The sequence below is a fragment of the Aquarana catesbeiana genome, linkage group LG09, assembly GCF_042186555.1.
Source record: "Aquarana catesbeiana isolate 2022-GZ linkage group LG09, ASM4218655v1, whole genome shotgun sequence".
NCBI lineage: Eukaryota > Metazoa > Chordata > Amphibia > Anura > Ranidae > Aquarana > Aquarana catesbeiana.
The window spans coordinates 100,544,295-100,557,713 of record NC_133332.1 but is presented as its reverse complement, the minus strand read 5'-3'; positions in this window follow the sequence as shown (position 1 = coordinate 100,557,713).

Genomic DNA, 13,419 nt, shown 5'->3' with positions numbered 1-13,419 from the left:
TGGAGCCCACTCACGGTCGGAATGTCCGACAACACGCTCCGATCGGACATTTTCTATCGGAAAATCCGACCGTGTGTACGGGGCATTATGGTCAGAATACTAGTGGCATCTCTGGAATCCATGGTATATGCAGCAAGTTTCCAACTACATTCATTGTAGTTGATTTCATACTGATTTACAATTTCTCCTCCATAAGTCCGGCCTGTGTTCCTTGCAGCTTTGTAGACCTATACCTCCATGCTATATTCTGAAAATCAGCTCAACTGTCAGAATCACTGGGTTAGGGGAAGCCCTGGTAAATTTATGTATTCTCGTTGACTTTTTTGGAAACTCCCCAAATGGGCTTACTGGCAGAAAGAATGCTGGAGATGTTCTGCATTAAGCAGTAAGTAATCCTGGACATATAGACCTGATGTCTCTGTGCACAGCCATAAACTTTCCAGAACAATATTGTAACCTCAAGTCTTCCTCTTTTAATGGCTTTCCTGACTGCCATTAAGCATCGTTATAAAGTTCTCGTTACACACACATACAGCATCTTCCACACATTTACCACAGTCAAAGCTATTCTCTTGAATATTTCCGTCTGACTCGAATATTACTCCTTAGGGTTTCCTATGCAGCCATAAAATGTGCTTCTCTTTTTTGAAGATAAATATCCTGCTCTACACTCTTTCCCATTATCAAATTGTACATTTTACATGTAATTATTGCTTGCTATTTTGTAGTGTTTCAGTATGAAATGTGGTTATTTTGCAGAAAAAGAGGAAATCAGATTTCCTAGAAACAACCTTTGAATTGGTCTTTTAAGCCATTAAAATTAATAATACTAATAGAATGCATATTATAAACTATAATAGTTATAAAATAATTGCAGACATGGTACGTTTTAATGTAAAGATGAACTCTGTGCAGACATAAAAGAAACATTTAAATGCAACACTGTACTCATTAATAAATCATTACATTTATTTTTTTAAATTCTTTTTTGCAAACAGTGTAAGTACCTGAATTTGACTTGTTATACCTGCCTCTTGCAATCCCCTATACAGCAGCATTTAGGTTGGGAGAGGGAAGGGAGGGACTGGGAGCCAATCAGGTGTGCTGGATGCTAATGTATTGATGAGAGATATGCTGATAGGAGAAAACAGAGTGAGAAAAAAGGTGACCCCAACAGTCTGCTGCTGCTCTTTCACTGTGCAGTCAACATGCTGTCTGTTAAGACTGTGTAAGTTATAGGATTGAATGGACAGAAATACAAATCCTTTGGCAGGTAAACAGATTTCTTATATATATTTAAGCAGTATATGTATCATTTTTTCTGGAGTTTTGCTTAAAAGAGGAGTGTGGGTTTATATAAAAAAATAAAATTTTACTTACCTAGGTGGATGTAGCATTGGTCCAATGCTGCATCTGTCCCCACCTTCTCTAAGACCAAGAACTGAGCGATCAAACACCACCTCCAGGCTGCAGAGATCTGGGGACTGTCAGTCACCAGCTCTCTGCTCTGCCACTCCAGCACTCACTGGAGTGGAGGGAATGGGAACAGCTGGCTCAGGCTCTCAGCAACTCTCTGAAAGGTTGAGACATCTGCCAGTCCAGGTATCTGGGTGGATCCTGACCATATGGTCGGGATCTTTTCAGAGCCTGAACCAGCTCTGTGATGTCAACACACAGCTGCCTTTAGCCTGTTGTTGGCTCAAAATGGATCATGGAAGTGAAGAAGGAACCGCACTCTTGTGATCCATAGTAGAAGTACAGGCAAAAAAACTTTGGCTGTACTTCTCCTTTAATCTTGCATTTCTTGTATATAAAGTGACCATATTACAGCCTCTAAACCTTTAGTTTTAGTCAGGGTCATTGTTTTGTTGGAAGGTAAACCTTCGGCCCAGTCTGAGGTCCTGAGCACTCTGGAGAAGGTTTTCATCCAGGATATCGTTGTACTTGGCCGCATTCATCTTTCCCTTGATTGCAACCAGTCATCCTGTCCCTACAGCTGAAAAACACCCCCACAGCATGATGCTGCCACCACCATGCTTCACTGTTGGGACTGTATTGGACAGATGATGAGCAGTGCCTGGTTTTCTCCACACATACCGCTTAGAATTAAGGCCAAAAAGTTCTATCTTGGTCTCATCAGACCAAAGAATCTTATTTCTCACCATCTTGGAGTCCTTCAGGTGTTTTTTAGCAAACTCCATGCGGGCTTTCACGTGTCTTGTACTGAGGAGAGGCTTCCGTCAGGCCACTCTGCCCTAAAGCCCTGACTGGTAGAGGGCTGCAGTGATGGTTGACTTTCTACAAATTTCTCCCATCTCCCGACTGCATCTCTGGAGCTCAGCCACAGTGATCTTTGGGTTCTTCTTTACCTCTCTCACCAAGGCTCTTCTCCCCTGATAGCTCAGTTTGGCCGGACGGCCTGCTCTAGGAAGGGTTCTGGTCGTACAAAATGTCTTCCATTTAAGGATTATGGAGGCCACTGTGCTCTTAGGAACCTTAAGTGCAGCAGAATTTTTTTGTAACCTTAGCCAGATCTGTGCCTTGCCACAATTATGTCTCTGAGCTCTTCAGGCAGTTCCTTTGACTTCATGATTCTCATTTGCTCTGACATGCACTGTGAGCTGTAAGGCCTTATATAGACAGGTGTATGGCTTTCCTAATCAAGTCCAATCAGTATAATCAAACACAGCTGGACTCAAATGAAGGTGTAGAACCATCTCAAGGATGATCAAAAGAAATGGACAGCACCTGAGTTAAATATATGAGTATCACAGCAAAGGATCTGAATACTTCAGACCATGTGATATTTCAGTTTTTCTTTTTTAATAAATCTGCAAAAATGTCAACAATTCTGTGTTTTTCTGTCAATATGGTAGTGCTGTGTGTGATTTAATGAGGAAAAAAAAAATGATTTTAGCAAATGGCTGCAATATAACAAAGAGTGAAAAATTTAAGGGGGTCTGAATACTTTCCGTCCCCACTGTAAGTGTTTGATCCTGATGCATTGGATGGATTGCAAGCGGGCGCCATTTTCTCCTCCCCTGTCACATGGGGGAGTGCATCTGTGGCACAATTCCCCCTGGGAGGAGAGAGGATTCCAATTAGCCACCATACTTATTATAAAGGGCATAATAAGAGGACCTCAAGTGGAAAGTACTTTTTCATGTGAAAACTTATAAATAGTTGCCTTGGAGACTAAATTTCAGCATTTGTGGGTCCATTTGTAAGTACAAATCTTTTTTAATAACATAAATTGAATATGGATGGTATTACTATGATTAAGGAAGCCCCCCGTTGTACATTATTATTTACCATCTCATCTAACTATCCATAGTTTTTTCTTGTATGATAGAGTTTGGTCGAGGAACTTGACTGGCCTGCCTCAACAAGATACAACTCCTTTGGGATGAATTAGAGTGGAGACTGCGAGCCCGGCCTTCTCGTCTAACATCAGTGTCTGACCTCACAAATGCACTTTTGGAAGAATGGTCACACATTCCCATAGACACACTCCTAAATCTTGTGGACAGCCTTCCCACAAGAGCTGAAGCTGTTATAGCTGCAAAGGGTGGGCCAACTCAATATTGAACCCTACGGACTAAGACTGGGATGCCATTAGAGTTCATGTGCGTGTAAAGGCAGGTGTCTGAATAATTTTGACAATAGAGTGTATATACATGAACCCCGCTGAACTGAGAGATACATCTCCACTAAAATGTATATATATTTTTGTGCCTGCATGCACTATGGCAGTCTTGTGACCAGCGGCGGGCTGGACTCTTTGGATGGTACACATGAACGGGACTCGCGGGGAGAAGGCTGCTGGACTCACATTATAGGTGGCTGTCTGAGGGGTGCGGGAAGATGGCAGCCTGCAGGTGAGACGTGTGCTGTTGTTGCTGTTCAGAGAGGGAGAGCCTCACCCCGGAGGAGCTGGTGAGTGTTACCCAATCCCCATCACACCCTATGTACACCCAACCTGCATCTGTCACCACCCATCATATGCCTGTATTGTGTACAGTCACACCCAGGGCTCTGTCACCCTCCTGTCAGCAGTGGGCTCTGTCTTATCATTGCTTGTTCTTCCCCCTCCCTGGGTTGCTCCTAGCTACAGGGGCCCTTGTGGCCCTCCTGTCCTATCAGTGTAGCTGAGCGATCTCCCCTCCCACCGGTGTATGGCCCACTGCAGTCTCTAAACAGCTGTGCTATGACAGGGGGGAGGTGCAGTTGAGGGATCTCTGTGTACTCAGAATCCGCTTGCCACCCCCCACCTCCTCCTGTAAGCAGCCAACTTTGTCTAATCGCTGTTTGTTCCTCCCCCTCCCTCTGTCTAAGCAGAATGAGCAGCCAATCAAAAGAGACTTGAGAGGCATGATGGGACAGTCCCAAGGAATGAACTATTGACAGAAGTCCATAGTGCCTGAATATACCTTGCTTTTAAAGAAGGAGGGAGCCAGATTTGCCCGGGCAAAAAATCACCAGGACAGTGCAGTGTTATGGGGAGTTAGTGAGAGGAACGTGTGGTACAAATCCCCCAGGGAGAGACTGATCTGCTTAAAAACAAGCAAGCAAGTACCATGTGGGGGGTACTGCAAGAGCGTGAGTTGCTGAGCCACTGCCAGGCTATAAAACTTGCTGCACTGCCTACTGTAGTCACCACGGGCAACCCCAGAATCCTGATTCAAGGGACCACTGCTGCTGTGTCCCCAGATCTGAAAAGAGTGCATTGCAGGCTACTTGCCAGGGACAGATCCCCCCTACCCCAGCAGTGATGAGGTTGCTCCCACTGGGGTAATGATCATCCCTGTGGAAGAGCCTGCTGTGAGGTTCGTAGTGATTGGGTGGGATTCAGGGAGGGTTGCAGGAAAGAAATTTACTTGATTTCCCCATCAACACAGTCAATGTTGATGGGGGAATACCTCCTGCGGAGCAATTTTTTTCTTCGGGGGGGGGGGAGGAGAACACAGTGAATATTGCTAGCGGCTGTAACAGTCACTAGTAATAATCACATGTAAAATCCTGCAGGCTGGTAATACCCAAGTTGATCAATCAACTTGGGGACATTCAGCCTGCCCATACATGGTTCGAATCTTGGCCGATGCCTGCTGAACCTGCTGAGATTTGAACCGTCTATGGCCGGCTTTAGTCAGGCTGCAGAGCGGACTGGACAGAGGTATGTGCCATGGCGGCTACTGAGTGGAGATAGCAGATCTCTTGGGAAGCACATAATAGCCCTTTCAATGCTAGAAGATCCCTGCTGGAAATATCATGCATTTCCACTGGGGTTCTGCTAGCAAATAAATGGTTAATCATGCACTTCCAACTGGGATCTCATCTGCCAGCAATGAAAGGGTTAATTGTGTCCTGTTGAGTCATAATGATGTGCTGTAACCTCGAGCAACCAATCACTGAGCTGTAATGATGTGCTGTAACCTCTAGAAACCAATCTGTTAGCAGTAATGATGTGCAGTAACGTCTAGCAACCAATCAGTGAGCGGTAAGGATGTGCAGTAACTTCCAGCAATCAGTCAGCAACAGAAATTATGTGCTGTAACCTCTAGCAACCAGTCAGTGAGCAGTAATGATATGCTGCATCCTCTGGCAATTAATATCAATCGCTGCCTGATCTTCTGTAGTAAACTGATTTTGAGTCTAGCTGTTCTCAGAGCAGGTGGAGAGTGAAATTGCATGGCAGGGCCCGGCGGGGGCCCCAAGAAAATGTTTGCCCAGGGTCCAATCAGTATTAAAGATGGCCCTGGTGCAGGATGTTAATTTCTTACTACTACTCAAGTAGTTTACAGCATTTACTTTATAAAAAATCCTTTTCGTGATTGAGAGTGTGAAGTTGACATTTTTTTGTTATAAAATCGGCACGCTAAATTTCTTTGAAAACATTTTTCGGCACACTATGCTCAAAAGGTTGCCTACCCCTGATTTAGACTGATACAAGTATATGTATTATGAAACAAATGTGTTGATATTAGAAAAGGTTATTTATGTTGCAGAGTGGTATCATATACCTGAAGAAGATACTAAGTTGACATTTTGAAATGCCTTGATATCCCAAGCTGAAAAATAACCAACAATCAAGAACATATGGTTGTAGGGTTTGAAAACCAGCAGTTGGGAATACCACTTTGTACTGTATATGTGTTATTAAGCTGTATACTCTGTATTGGGTTGCCCTCTTGAGTTCCAAGAATAACTGTGGTTGTTTATTGTAATATGGTTGTAGAGACATAATTACATATGTTTTTATATATGTTTAAAAAAAATAGAGGAAAGCAACAATAAAGAATGGTCTATTTTTCGGATCCTTCGTTATGATCGGCATTCGTTACTTTGGATCAGTCGTAACTTCGGAAGCATTCGTATTCCTTCCGTTCCATTCGTTTAGATGCAGCATTTGTTACTTTGGATCATTAATAACTTTTTATGCATTCGTATTTGTTCCGTTCCATTCTTTTAGATGCAGCGTTCGTTACTTCGGATAATTCGTAACTTCAGATTAATTGGTATTCATTACGTTCCATTTGTTTAGCTGCAGCATTCGTTACTTCGGATAATCCTTAACTTCGGATGCATTCGTATTCATTATGTTCCATTCATTTAGATGCAGCATTCGTTACTTTGAATAATTCGTAACTTCAGATTCATTTGTATTCGTTACGTTCTATTCATTTAGATGCAGCATTCGCTACTTCAGATAATCCGTAACTTCGGATGCATTCATATTCGTTCCGTTCTATTCGTTTAGATGCAGCATTCGCTACTTCGGATAATTCGTAACTTCAGATTCATTCATATTCATTAAGTACTATTCGTTTAGATACGGCATTCATTACTTCTCAGGCGAATGCTCGGACCCTTCGCTCGTTCAGACATTGGATGTTTGTATTTGTAATCCGCCCACCACACCCTGTCTTGATTTGGATGGAATGCAATCTGATACAGAAAAACACACAAGGGAAAAAAGGGACAAGCTCATTGACCAGAGATAACACACTTAAGCCCCATACACACGATAGGACTTTGTACAAACTTTCCCTTGGATTTTTGTACAAAGGGCTTTGGCTAGAAGTTTGTCTTGCATACAGACGACAGGACTTTTCCAGCCAACTTTCACCAAATCACGTGGTTTTTCAGCTCTTTACCACCACCCTTTGGTCAACTTCTGTATTGTCGTCTGATATTGTGTCAATCTCACCACTTTTATTGGCGAGATTGACACCTTGTGAGCCACACTGGTGCGGGGATCCGACTTGGATCCCCGCCAATGCCAGGCACTGTTTGGTATGAATCTTGAGTGGGAACTCCACGCCAAATTTTAAATAAAAAAACGGCATGGGTTCCCCTCCAGGGGCATACCAGGCCCTTAGGTCTGGTATGGATTTTAAGGGGAACCCTCTAAGCCGAAACAAATGGCGTGGGGTCCCCCCAAATCCATACCAGACCCCTATCTGAGCACGCAGCCCGGCCGGTCGGGAAAGGGGGTGGGGATGAGCGAGCGCCCCCCCTCTTGAGCCGTACCAGGCCGCATGCCCTCAACATGGGGGGATGGGTGCCTTGGGGGAGCACCTTGTCCCCAAAGCACCTTGTCCCCATGTTGATGAGGACAAGGGCCTCTTCCCGACAACCATGGCCGTTGGTTGTCGGGGTCTGCGGGCGGGGGGCTTATCGGAACACAGGAGCCCCTTTAATAAGGGGGCCCCCAGATCCCGGCCTCCCACCCTATGTGAATGAGTATGGGGTACAGCGTATCCCACCCCATTCACCGGGGGGAAAAGTGTCAATTAAAAAAAACACACTACACAGGTTGTAAAATGAATTTATTAGGCAGCTCCAGGGTGTTCTTCCGTCTTCGGGGGTCTTCTTCAGACTTCGGGGGTCTCTCCGGCGTCTTCTCCCTCTCTCTGGTGTTGTCTCCACGCTCTCTGGTTCTCCTCCGGTGCCTTCTTCTTTCTGCCAGGCTCCTCTGCTATCTTCTGCTCTTTTGCCGCTCTTTTGCTAGCACAGGAGCCCGGACATCTGGATCGTCTTCTTCCCTCTTCTCTTCCAGAGATGTTGACACAACGCTCTCTCCGGCTGTAATGCTGTCTGTGCGCTCTGCGATGACTTATATAGGCAGTGACTCCGCGTCCCTATAACATCACAGTCCCGGGGCATGCTGGGACTGTGAGGTTATAAGGGGGTGTGGTCATAGGATGACATGACTACGCCCCTTATGACCTCACAGTCCCAGCATGCCCTGGGACTGTGATGTCATGGGCTGGGTGTGCGGGATGTCGCTCCGACGTGCTGGCGTTCGCGCACACGCGGTGGGGGCTGCGCCGCGCACACCGAGCCCAGGGGGCAGATCATCGAGGTCTCCTTGACAACCTGTCCTGGTTATCAGCTGTGAACTATTATAGCTCCAGCTGACCAGGATTAAACACTATATATAAGCCTCCATTAAACCGCTCCCAACCCAGGCATTACTGCACTGGACTTGGACTGAGCGGTTGATGTTTCCTTTGAGGCTCTTCATTCATCACAGGTACTGACTTATTATACAACTTAATCTAAAACCTTTTCATTATGTTTAATAGAATCCCCCTCCCCATTAATGAATATCCTTGCAGTAGTATTATTCATCTATACAATTTAATTTTTAAAAAACTTTTACACAATGTTTAATGGAGTATTCTTCTTCTTCTTTCTTCTTCTAATGAATATATCTTCAGCACATTAGTTAATTCACTTTTACTGCTTATATTTTTTATATACTCCTTCCTTAGTACTTACTCCTTAATTGGAATTACTAGCTTGGTCGTCTGCAGACATGACAGACATGAAATTCTCTGGCCCTTAGATAACAAGGCATTTTTTTCTTTTCATGCAAAACATGGAAGCCGTTTATATGAATAAAGTATATTACCCGCCTTCACCTATACATATAGATATGTGTATATATATATATATATATATATACATATATATGGATAAACTTTCCATCTCATTTAATTAATCATTTATATATCATCTCCTCAATTGGGCTGATATATATATAATTCTTCCTCCTCTCCTTTTGATTATACCTAGCAACTGCTTACTATCCTTTGTAGCACATCAGTAATACTACCAGTAATACTACCAGATATGAACTAATTAACCATCTAGTATATCATTATGAATCAACCCTCTATTTTCTTTATACTACCTATTATTTATACATTCATATTTCTTCTTTACCTTCAAGGACTCCTCTCTATTTTTGCCTCAGTATACTCCCCTGGTCTGGCCATCCTCGGTTGGAGCACATGAGGGATCCCCCTCTTCTCACCTTTTTATTGGAAATTCCTTTTTACATGAAACTTTGATACATATGCTTGTTTTGATTGATCCATTACTAGTCCAGTATTCTGATGCCACTCCAATTGCAAGGTCCTATGATAACCAACGAATCATTATCCAAATTCTCTACTAACCAGCTATATGTAAGTGTCAAAATATTTAACTGAAACCTAATATCTATCCTCGAACTTTGTGTTGTGGATGTTTTTGAAACTGATTCCTTGTATATTTAATTTTATTTTTAGAAAAGGTCCTCTCAAATCTTCACACCCTTGAAGAAGATTTTGACATGTATATCGAAACGCGTTGGGTGTAAAGAACACCTTTAGCTTATTTCTCATATTATTATGTATGTGATGTACAAATAATCTATGCTTTGCTTCATTTGTTTTAAAGTCTTTTCAATAAAATGTATACTTTTATAGACATGTTTGTAGCTGTCCGATCATCTTTAGTGCCTAAAAAGTCCATTTAGGGGAACCCCTGTTTTTTCTGGGACTGTGATGTCATGGGGGGTGGAATCACCGCCTATATAAGTCATAGCAGGGCGCACAGACAGCATTACAGCCGGAGAGAGAGTCATTTCAACATTTCTGGAAGAGAAGAGGGAAGAAGACGATCCAGATGTCCGGGCTCCTCTGCTAGCAAAAGAGCGGCAAAAGAGCAGAAGATTGCAGAGGAGCCCGGCAGAAAGAAGGCACCGGAGAAGAACCAGAGACTACACCGGAGAGAGGGAGAAGATGCCGGAGAGACCCCCGAAGTTGGAAGAAGTCCCCCGAAGATGGAAGAAGACCTGGAACTGCCTAATAAATTCATTTTAAAACCTGTGTAGTGTGTTTTTTTAATTGACACTTTTCCCCCCGGTGAATGGGTAGGGGTACGCTGTACCCCATACTCATTTACATAGGGTGGGGGGCTGGGATCTGGGGGCCCCCTTATTAAAGGGGGCTCCCGTGTTCTGATAAGCCCCCCGCCCACAGGCCCCGACGACCAACGGCCAGGGTTGTCGGGAAGAGGCCCTTGTCCTCATCAACATGGGGACAAGGTGCTTTGGGGTGGGGGGGCCGCAGGGCACCCCCCTCCCCCAAGGCACCCACCCCCCCATGTTGAGGGCATGCGGCCTGGTACGGCTCAGGAGGGGGGGCACTCGCTCGTCCCCACCCCCTTTCCTGACAGGCCGGGCTGCGTGCTCGGATAGGGGTCTGGTATGGATTTGGGGGGGACCCCCACGCCGTTTTTTTCAGTGTAGGGGATTCCCCTTAAAATCCATACCAGACATAAGGGACTGGTATGCCCCCAGAGGGGAATTCCCCCTCGCCTTCACCGCAGTAGGAAAATGTGTTGCAGCCAGCGCGAGATGTAGAGTACCCTGTCGCCGAGAACCAGCGCGATGGGTTCGCGCTGGAAACATTCTCGCGGCCGCGTACTGTAGTTTGTACATAAGTCCGATGCTTTTGTGTACACATGATCGGATTTTGCTCCATCGGACTTTTGTTGCCGGAAAGTTTGTCCGTTCGCACAGCCAACAAAAGTCAGATGGAAACAGAAAAAGTTCTGTCCGATGGAGTGTACACACGCTCGGATGTTGCTCCAAAACAGCTCATTTGCATGTTTGTTATCAAAAAGTCTGATCGTGTGTACGGGCCTTTACACTGCCCATCCGAAAATCAAATTAACCAAATATATCCAAAAGAAATATGAATATGAAAGCATTCATCATTTATTTCTTTGTATTCAGCGAAAACGAACAGTTGGAAAGAACAAAAATACGAAAAACAAAATTATCCAAATGTAATTGATTTGTTAAACTCATAGGTCAAATCATTTTTCGTTCTTTAGGATTTTCGTATATTCAGAATTTCGTTCTTTTGGATTTTTCGTTCTTTCGGATTTTCGTTCTGACAATTCGTTTTCGTATGCAGTTATCAAAAGAGTCTTTTGTTCATTCGGATTCTCCCGAATGAACGAATATGCTGCATTTCGTCTGAAAACAAATTTGTAATGAAACGAATTGCACATGTCAAACACAAAGCCTGTTAGAATGTAGGCAACGTAAGGGCTCATGCAGACAAGCAGATAAAATGCTCCTGCTTGGGGCATTTGGCTTTTTTTTTTTATATTCATGAACCCAGATGTATGTTATGTAATGTGGCTGTGCACATGTAGGCGTTTATGTGCTTGTGTGCAGCATTCAGGGGCATAAGGCCTCAGGCACAGAGGTGTGCTCCAAATATGCTGCTGAAAGTTGGCATGAAAAATGCCTCTAATCTCAAATATGAGAGTAAACTTATTCTATTGGATAGAATATTCATTTATTGTAGCTACTAGGATAACTTTATGCACATATGTGCTCGCTTATGTGTGTAAATTATGCTCATAAGAGCCTCTCCAAATGCAGCCTTTTTTAGGCATAAACACCTGTATGTGCATGACCACTTTAAATACCATACAGCTGCGTTCCTGAGCTTAAAAAAACCCAAAACATCAAACGCCCCTAGCATTCTATGCATTAATGCCACGTACACATGATCGGAATTTCGGCCCGCAAAAGACCGATGAGATTTTTCGTCGGAAAATGCGACCGTGTGTATGCTCCATCGGTCTTTTGCTGGCAGAATTCCAGCTAGCAAAAGATTGAGAGCATGCTCCCATTTTTTCGGTCGGGAAAAGTTAATATCCGAAAATGCGATTGTCTTTGGCAATTCCAACTTGCAAAATCCCTACGCATGCTCGGAAACAATTTGACGCATGCTTGGAAGCATTGAACTTCATTTTCTCGGCTCGCCGTAGTGTTGTACATCACCGTGTTCTTGACGGTCGTAATTTCAGCGAACTTTTGCGTGACCGTGTGTATGCAAGGCAAACTTGAGCGGAATCCCGTCGGAAAAGCCGTCATATCTTTTTCATCCGAGAAATCCGCTCGTGTGTACGCAGCATAAGAATAAAACCTTCTGTATGCAGCAGCCCCCCTAATACTTACCTGAGCCCATCTCTATCCAGCACTATCCACAAGTGCTTCAGACATCCGGGACTCTCCTCCTGATTAGCTAAGACACAGCAGTGGCACCATTGACTGCTGTCACAGTCAGTAAGCCAATCAGGAGAGAGGGGGGTGTGGCCGAACTGGGACTGAATGGACAGAGGGAGGTGTGACTCGGCTCAGTTGCCCCCATAGCAAGCTGCTTGCTGTGGGGGCACTCGACAGGAGGGAGGAGCCAGGAGAGCCGAAGAGGGACCCGAAAAGAGGAGGATCTGAGCTGCTCTGTGCAAAACCACTACACAGAGCAGGTAAGTATAACACATTTGTTATTTTTAGAGAGAAAAAAAAACCAAGACTTTACAATCACTTTAACCACTAGCTGACCAGCGCACGACAATGTACGTCGGCACAATGGCACGGCTGGGCAAATTAAAATAGCAGCATTGTGGGCGGTGCATGCGCACATGCCGCATGCTCCTTGGCCTTGTAAACAAGGCATTTCCCCGTTCTGCCTAGTGACATGACAGGGATCTACTGCTCCCTGTCACCAGGAGCAGTGATCGCTGTCATGTCAGTGGAAGCCCATCCCCCCCACAGTTAGAACACCTCCCTAGGACACACTTAACTCCTTGATTACCCCCTAGTATTTAACCCTTTCCCTGCCAGTGTCATTTAGACAGTAATCAGTGCATTTTTATAGCACTGATCGCTGTATAAATGACAATGGTCCCAAAATGGTGTCAAAAGTGTCTGATGTGTCCGCTAAAATGTCACAGTCATGATAAAAATCGCAGATCGCAGCCATTACTAATAAAAAATAAATTTAATAATAAAAATGCCATAAATCTATCCCCTATTATATGTAGAAGAATACATATCTGCCTAAACTGAGAAAGAAATGTGTTTTTTTTTATATATTTTTCTGGGATATTTATTATAGCAAAAAGTAATAAATATTGTTTTTTTTCAAAATTGTCGCTCTTTTTTTGTTTATAGCGCAAACAATAAAAACCGCAGAGGTGATCAAATACCACCAAAAGATAGCTCTATTTGTGGGAAAAAAAGGAAGTCAATTTTGTTTGGGTGTAACGTTGCACGGCCGCACA